The 8,630-nt window shown below is 45.1% G+C and overlaps 1 protein-coding gene across 1 annotated transcript in view; it reads right to left on the reverse strand.

Moving 5' to 3' along the window:
- Positions 1-8,610, reverse strand: part of LOC307199727 (uncharacterized protein) — a gene marked incomplete at its 3' end in the record, with an annotated part of 46,086 nt that extends 37,476 nt beyond the window's left edge. The window contains exons 1-2 of the mRNA XM_079947704.1: positions 8,307-8,610; positions 4,144-4,806 (exon numbers count right to left, since the gene is read on the reverse strand). The remainder of the gene's footprint in view (positions 1-4,143; positions 4,807-8,306) is intronic.
- Positions 8,611-8,630: the final 20 nt, after the last annotated feature.

The raw sequence follows: 8,630 nt of genomic DNA on the forward strand, positions 1-8,630 counted from the left end.
TGAGGAATGGAGCCTTGCATGGTGTATTGATGAAAAGTCTCTTTCTCTCGGTCCACTGCAGTTTTGTGTGGGAGTCCACTCTGCTCAGGATTAGGGAAGGAAGGATCTGTCCATTTTGGTTCTCTCTGTTTTTCATTTTACTAGTCCTTAATTCAGTTCTTCACATTTTGAAGCGGCTTGCATTTGGTCTTTTTATTTTTATTTTTATTTTTTTAAATAATATTTATTAAAGTTTCATAAATATTACAAAAATGAAAAAGAAAAAGAAAATAAGATACAAGATACAAGATACAGAAAAATAAAAGCAATTAAAAACATTCCAATCTTTCTATGTCTTGTTTCTATGTCTTCTATTTACTTGTTTCCCTGACCTCCTCACACCTCCCTTTTTTGTATTCTAATTCAATTAGCAGTTTCAGCAAATCCTTTCCATTTTTGCTTTTTTATCTTAATAATTTATCTTAATATATTGTAACTTTACATTCACACCTATTCATAATCCAATTTTACCTAATTCTATAACATTACTGCTAAAACCACATAACTTCATTCCCGCATCCTTCTAACATTCCTTAATTTTACAGTGTTTCTGTAAGTAGTCTTTAAATTTCTTCCAATCTTCTTCTACCGACTCTTCTCCCTGGTCTTGGATTCTGCCAGTCATTTCCGCCAGTTCCATGTACTCCATCACCTTCATCTGCCATTCTTCCCGGGTGGGTAGATCTTGTGTCTTCCAATACTTCGCGATGAGTATTCTTGCTGCTGTTGTTGCATACATAAAGAAAGTTGTGTCCTTCTTTGGCACCAATTGGCCGACCATGCCCAGGGGAAAGGCCTCTGGTTTCTTCAGGAAGGTATATTTAAATACCTTTTTCATTTCATTATAGATCATCTCCCAGAAAGCCTTAATCCTTGGGCACGTCCACCAAAGGTGAAAAAAAGTACCTTCAGTCTCTTTACATTTCCAACATTTAAAGGTAAAGGTAAAGGTACCCCTGCCCGTACGGGCCAGTCTTGACAGACTCTGGGGTTGTGCGCCCATCTCACTTAAGAGGCCAGGGGCCAGCGCTGTCCGGAGACACTTCCGGGTCACGTGGCCAGCGTGACATTGCTGCTCTGGCGAGCCAGAGCCACACACAGAAACGCCGTTTACCTTCCCGCTGGTAAGCGGTCCCTATTTATCTACTTGCACCCGGAGGTGCTTTCGAACTGCTAGGTTGGCAGGCGCTGGGACCGAGCAGCGGGAGCGCACCCCGCCGCAGGGATTCGAACCGCCGACCTTTCGATCGGCAAGCCCTAGGCGCTGAGGCTTTAACCCACAGCGCCACCTGCGTCCCATCCAACATTTATTGTCAGGCAAATGATATATTTTTGCAAGCTTGACTGGTGTCATGTACCACCTGTATATCATTTTCATAATATTCTCTCTTAAGGCATTACATGCCGTGAACTTCATACCTGTGGTCCATAACTGTTCCCAGTCAGCCAGCATAATGTTGTGACCCACATCTTATGCCCATTTAATCATAGCAGATTTCACTGTTTCATCCTGAGTATTCCATTTCAACAGCAAGTTATACATTCTTGACAGAATCTTAGTTTTGGGATCTAACAGTTCTGTTTCCAATTTTGATTTTTTCACCTGGAAGCCAATTTTCTTTTCCATGTTATATGCCTCCATTATTTGATAATAATGGAGCCAATCTCGCACTTTGTTTCTTAATTTTTTCAAAGCTCTGCAATTTTAGTTTATCTCTTTCTTGTTCTAAGATTTCCCAGTATTTTGGCCATTTGGCCTCCATATTGAGCTTTTTCTGAGCCTTCGCTTCCATCGGTGACAGCCACCTTGGGGTTTTATTTTCAAGTAAGTCCTTATATCTTGTCCAAACATTAAACAATGCTTTCCTAACAATATGATTTTTAAACGCTTTATGTGCTTTGACCTTATCATACCACAGATATGCATGCCACCCAAATACATTATTGAAACCTTCTAAGTCCAAGATGTCTGTGTTTTCAAGAAGCAGCCATTCTTTCAGCCAACAAAATGCAGCTGATTCATAATAAAGTTTAGTGGACTTAGTTGCATTTGGTCTTTTTAGATTCTCATGAAATTTCACAAACGTTTTACTGTAGATTCCCCCAAACATATATTTAGGTGAGGTTTTGACTAATGCACACATCGTTGCAACTAATTTCCCCGAATGTGGTGCTTATAAAAATGCTGTTTTCACTAATAGCTACATTTCAATGCAAATCTCCCCCTAATATATGCATTTTTGTAAAGACTGGTTGCAGAACTGCATCACAAAATTCTGATAAGTATGAATTTCAAAGGGGAGCTATGTTTCAGTTTGTATATTGTTTCGGGAAGTGTTTTTTAAATACACGCTGAATCAAATTTCTCCTCCAACCCTATTCAAGACCCCCTCCCAACACTCTGGAGGCGCTTTGGGGGGGGGCAGAAGGTGGAAGGAATTATTAGTTGCACAAGCTACCTTCCAATTGTACCATCAGATTAGAAAGGCAGGGGTCAGCAACCTTTTTCAGCTGTGGGCCGGTCCACCATCCCTCAGACCATGTGGTGGGCTGGACTATATTTTGAAGGGGGAAAAAATGAATGAATTCCTATGCCCAGGCAGGCCCCACAAATAACCCAGAGATGCATTTTAAATAAAAGGACACATTCTACTTATCTAAAAACACGCTGATTCCTGGACTGTCTGTGGGCCAGATTTAGAAGGCGATTGAGCCAGATACAGCCCCTGGGGTCTTAGTTTGCCTACCCCTGTACAAAGCTATGAAGTCTATGTAGGAGAAACTGCGAAGAACTCTAAATGTGCCTCTGCCTACATTAAATGGATCTTGCACAACAGTTATGGCAACTGTATTACAGCAAGAGATTTCCATGCCATTCTATATTTAAGACAAACAAAACCTTATTGCAAATAAAAACGTATCAGTGAAGGAAAAATAACATTTAAAGTCTCTAATCTGCCTATATTCCTGTTGATTACAAACACCTCTGGCAATGCCAAGAATTTATGGGCAAATTTATGGGCTTAGCTTAGTGAGCTACAGAGGATTGTGGCTGCTCTGGTGTCAGGTCTTCTTTAAGCAAAGAAGGAATTAGCACTGTGCAAAATCAGCGCCTGAAACTGTCCAACAAGTTGAAGTTTCTAAGTCAGCCTCACAGAACCTGGTGTCTTCCCGAAGTTTTGGACCAAAACTCCCACCCAGCATGCTCTTGTAGTAGAGGGTACCAGGGTGGCGAACACTGCTCTAGGCCAGGGAGGGGGACCCATGGTTCTCCAGATGTTTCTATACTATAACTCCTATCATGTCTGGCCATTGACCATGTTCACTGGGGCTAATGGGAGTTGGAGCAACATCTGGAGGGCAACACATTCTAGACAAGCACCTGGCCACCTGTCCTCCCCTAGTGAACAGAGCGCTATTTTTTTGCCTGCCTGGTACCCTGCAGTTTGCAGCTCAAGTGTCCCTTACCAGCAAAAGCATCTGCTTGGCCACTATGAGAGAAGGATGCTAGGCTAGATCGGCTGCTGGTCAGATCCAGTGGATTCTTGTGTTCTTAAATGTTTCACCAAAAATTAGAGGGGTTGAATTTTTAGGGGCTTGAGCACTGAAAGGTATAGTCTTCACTCTTCTGTGCGGACTCATCATCTTTGATATTATGGGGTGGGGTGGGGGTGGGGGGACAATGACAAATGTTTCACGAATCATGCCCATTTCATCAGATCATAGAATTGTAAGTTGGAAGGGACCAAGTGTAATTAAACTTTTAATTAAAGTTAGCTGCATGTACATTCTCCTTGTGATCCTGTTTAATTTTGTAAAAGTCAGGCCCATCCTACTTTTGTGATTGTAATTTGTTTTCAGCTGCTTTTAATGTTATATTCTAAATGGCTGTAACCCTTAGGGTGAGGGGCGGGTAATAAATTAAATTAAAAACAATAATTAGCTCCTTGAACACAGTGCTTTTTGGGCCTCTGGCAGTCTGGATCTTTTCAGCTTATTAGTTCATTCACGTGATCAGGCAGAAGAACACTGCTTTGCACAATCCAAAAAACATAGCATCAAGATTGGGTCAGAATGAAAAATAAATAAGTGGGAGCAACTCACCTAAAAATGCTGGCACTTCATTTGGCAAGCCGATCCCCGGTGGGTGGGGAACAGCCATGGGTGCTGCTGCTCCGTGGCCCTGACTTGGCATGGTCCTGACAGGGAGAGCTGTGCTAGGTTGATAAACATTTCATCCTGTAACTTTTAAGACCACTTTCACAAGTGATACTATTTGAATTTCTGGCTCCTACACAATGGCATTCCCTCCGTTTGCATTAAGATTCTCCAAATATTTCCCTGCATGTAGAAATATCACACCTATGGTTTATAATGTAGGGGACACAGGGGTCAGCCTATGACATTTGGCTCACTAAGACAAGATGGTCCATGTTCAGGAGTTGGGTTGACTGGACTGGCTGTTGGATCCTATTTCAGCTTTCGTGACAAGACTACGTCATCCGCCATAGCCAAGGAAGCAGGCTAGCTTGAGGGTATCTGTGGCAAGGCAGGTGACCCACTCTGCTTCACGGAAGGGCTACCATGCTGTCACCTCGTCGGACACTGTCTTGTGGTTCTCCACTCATATTCTTCCTGGCTTGCACAGTTGCCACAAGAACAAGTAGAAGAATGAACATTTTCATTTTTCAATGAATTTGGCTGGGTCTGTACAACCGTTGTTGTTCATGATGAGGCACGGTGCCATCATTTGAAACTTAGGCAGATCTGTGGGCCAGAAGATATGAATCAGGACAGAAGCAACTTCCAAAGAGAATGTGATACGTTTATCCTGCCACAGAGGTAAGTAAATGGTCTCTAGAGGTTCAGTTCAGCCTTCGAGGCTAAAGTCCCATCAGACCTCCTCTATTACTCAGAAACAAAACAACATGGTGACCTTGAGATGGTGTTTGACTCCAACTCCCATCAACTCCAGCCAGCATGGCCAATGCTCAGGGGTGATGGGCGCTGGTGTCCAACAACATGGGAAAGATCACAAATTTCTACTCCCTGGCATAGTCCATGATCTCAAGGACTGTCCTGCCCCAATATGAGCCACTTTCTCGTACTTAAGTTGAAATATAGGCTAAAGTCCTATTAATCCCCTACATGAAACAGCAACAAGTCCTGTCAGAATTCTCCTTCCTTTGACACTCCTGGCTTACAAAACTAGGTTTCTACTTCTCTAAAACCCAGCTACTTCTTGTAAATAAGAGAGAACTTGTGACAGCTTTACTTCCGTCTGAGACATTTTGCCCTGATGACTGATTTGCCCCCAGTGCCCAGGTTAGGGCCGGCCCTCCCACCGGTCAACACTCTTGAGCTCCTGCACAGCTGGCAATGGAGGAAGAGCTTCGCAGGCATGTGTGCGAGGGAGCCAAGAGGTGACCGGAGAGGAGCCTGTCTGCCAGCAGACGATCTTCTGGCCAAGGTGCCGCAGGGAGCTCCAGAAAGGAGGATGAGCAACATTCCCCCACATTCTCAAAGGCAGTTGCACAAGGTCCGTTTCCTATCAGTGGTTGGAATTGAACCTGCCCTGGTTCTGCAGAAAGGAGCAAGGCTGGCCAGCCCATGAGGTGGACTGGGCCAACCACCTCAAATGGTGGAATCCTGCAAGCAAGACCCCTGTGGACAACCCACCTACCCTTTCCACTACTGCCAGAAAAGCCATGGTGGCAACTTCTGACAAGATCTCATGAGAGCTCCACAAGGTCTTGTGAGATCTTTCCAGAAGCTGTTGCCGCTGTGCAACTCCAATAAGTGAGGGTTCAGTGGAGGAGCAATGGCAGGGCAGCACCTTCCCGTTTCGCCTCAGGCGGTGAAACGGGACGGGCCCCTCCTGGAAAAGAGGAACGGGGGGGCTAAATGCCAGACCTCATGGGCTCCAAGTCATGCACATTTACTCTGAAGTAAAGAGCCATTTACTCTGAAGTAAAGAGCGATCAGCCTTCTTTATGGTCCAGATGTATGGAAGTGAGAGCTGGACCATAAAGAAGGCTGATCGCCGAAGAATTGATGCTTTTGAATTATGGTGCTGGAGGAGACTCTTGAGAGTCCCATGGACTGCAAGAAGATCAAACCTCTCCATTCTGAAGGAAATCAGCCCTGAGTGCTCACTGGAAGGACAGATTGTGAAGCTGAGGCTCCAGTACTTTGGCCACCTCATGAGAAGAGAAGACTCCCTGGAGAAGACCCTGATGTTGGGAAAGATGGAGGGCACAAGGAGAAGGGGGCGACAGAGGACGAGATGGTTGGATAGTGTTTTCGAGGTTACCAGCATGAGTCTGACCAAGCTGCGGGGGGCAGTGGAGGACAGGAGTGCCTGGCGTTCTCTGGTCCATGGGGTCACGAAGAGTCGGACACGACTAAACGACTAAACAACAACAACAACAAAGAGCCACTGGGTTCAGAGGGGGCTTGCTCCCACATCAGTGCGGGCACCATAACAGCTCACAAGCCCAACCAGCCACTTGCAAAGAAGTAAGCCCCATTGAAGTTGGCGGCTCCTTACTTTTGAGGAAAAGGGCTTGCAGACTGCTATCCTGCATGCACTTACAGGATGCCCCCACGTAAGTGAGGGCAAGGAAGAGGCAAGGCAGAAAGCTAACAAAACAACCGCAAGAAGAGTGGTCAAGAAGCCAAAACAGAGAAAAAGGCCTATCTAACTATCTATGAGTTGAGGGAGGGACCTCACCCATCTGACATCTCTCACAGAGCCCCTTTCCTTTGTTTCATTTAATGGCCCATCACCCAGGCGATCATCTCAAAACAGGAGCCTATCCTAGCTTTTATTTTTTCACTTGCTGGATCCAGGGGTTAGAAGGTGTCTCATGCTGCCTACTTCCTCCCCCACAAACTCATAACATTACCTTAGGATGAGGCTTTTAAAGGTCTTCCCATGAAAAGTTAAACCATTATTCTGTAGACAGATTTATTGCTGGAGGAAAAGGCCCGAACTATCTTCTCTGTGATGCAGAAATTGTCTCCACTAATTCCATAATGCCAAGGGAATATAGCTAAATGTGATAGTTCAGAAGAAAAGCCACTCTTTCATATCCTTGAATCACGCATTTGTGTAGTTTCTCCTAACAGAAAAGTCATTAAGTTTAGCCCAGCAAATCATTTGATTTAGATTACTCTCCAGGCTATTATTCAAACAGCAGTTGTGTTCTTTCTTAAGGTCACCGTATAGTCACCAAGGCAACAACATTTCCCCCGTTTCTGTTATGCTGGGTGCATTTTTATAGGCATAACTTCCCCATAACAAAGTTCACTCCATAAAAAGGCCCCCCCAAAAAAAGGAGAAATAAAGATGGACTGGGAGTGGCAAACTTTTGAAATGTGCGGTAAGCAATTTAGATTGCCTTGGAAGGAAGTAATGGGGAAATAACCCTGAGATTGGCCAAGAACACACCCACACCCCGTGAAGCAAGATATGTGAAGAGACAGTGGGGGTGTTTTTTCTTACTTCATCCTAGCCTTTAAAGAGAAAGTAAGTGGAGTCCATTGATCTCAAGCCCTTCAAATGGCTCCTCTGGGTGACCTGTTTACTGAATATTTCTTCAAAAGTGCAGTTCATTAGAGCTGCTTTCTCTCTCCTTCCTTAAGTGGCCAAATTAAAGCCATCAAGAATCTTTCCCTGAGCAGCAGGGCTGGCCCACCCATGAGGCAATGGGAGGATTCAATGGGGGGGATCCACTGCCAGGATCCACTGGGGAGGGATCCAGCAACACATCAACCACTGCTGTTTCTGTGGCCCCAACCACAGCTGCTGGATCAGTTGCATCCATTGCCAGATTTACATATAAGCTAAACAAGCTATAGCTTAGGACTCCACTCTCTTGCCCCCCCCCCCCAATTCACTATTAATATACTTCTTCTTAATTGTATTTCAGTTCAACAATTACTTGGATAAAATACATATTTTGTTATGTGCAAATGGCTTTAGATACCTATTAGGTCCATAAATTACCATATAGCATATATTCAACACAAAAATAACAGTGACAATTTGTTGACAAAGGACAGCTGGACATATAAAGGGCCCCATTGCCTTCAGTAGCGCATCAAACCTAAATCTGGCCCTGGTTGCGTCCTCGGCAGCCCCCTCCATGCTGTCTCCACAGCGGTCTCTCGGTGAATAGGGGCCACTGCTGATCTCCTTCCAACCCCTCAGGGAGGAAATGATGGGAGGGGGCCGTCTGGGATCTCCTGGGGTCTTCACTCACCCCGCATGATTTGGAGCAGGCCCGATTCAGCCCATGACAGCCTTTGATTCCCAGTTCAACCATTGGGTAAAGTTGATTTGATTCCCTCCCTTGTTCCTAAAGTAGATCTTCACTCTGCCCATCTTCCCTGGGGGTGGGGGGCATTTTGTGGTTTGCCTCAGGTGCCAAAAGGTCTTGGGCCAGCCCAGCACCTCTCCCGCGGCTCCTTGGTTTGGCGAGAGCCTTCATAGTCACCTCTCAGGGACCAGGTCCATCCGAGGTGCTGCATGTCCACCAGCCAACTGAGCCCAGGCTGAGTGCAGGTCCTCCCCAATTCATTCCTGA

The sequence above is a fragment of the Podarcis cretensis genome (genome assembly GCF_951804945.1).
Source record: "Podarcis cretensis genome assembly, chromosome: 12".
NCBI lineage: Eukaryota > Metazoa > Chordata > Lepidosauria > Squamata > Lacertidae > Podarcis > Podarcis cretensis.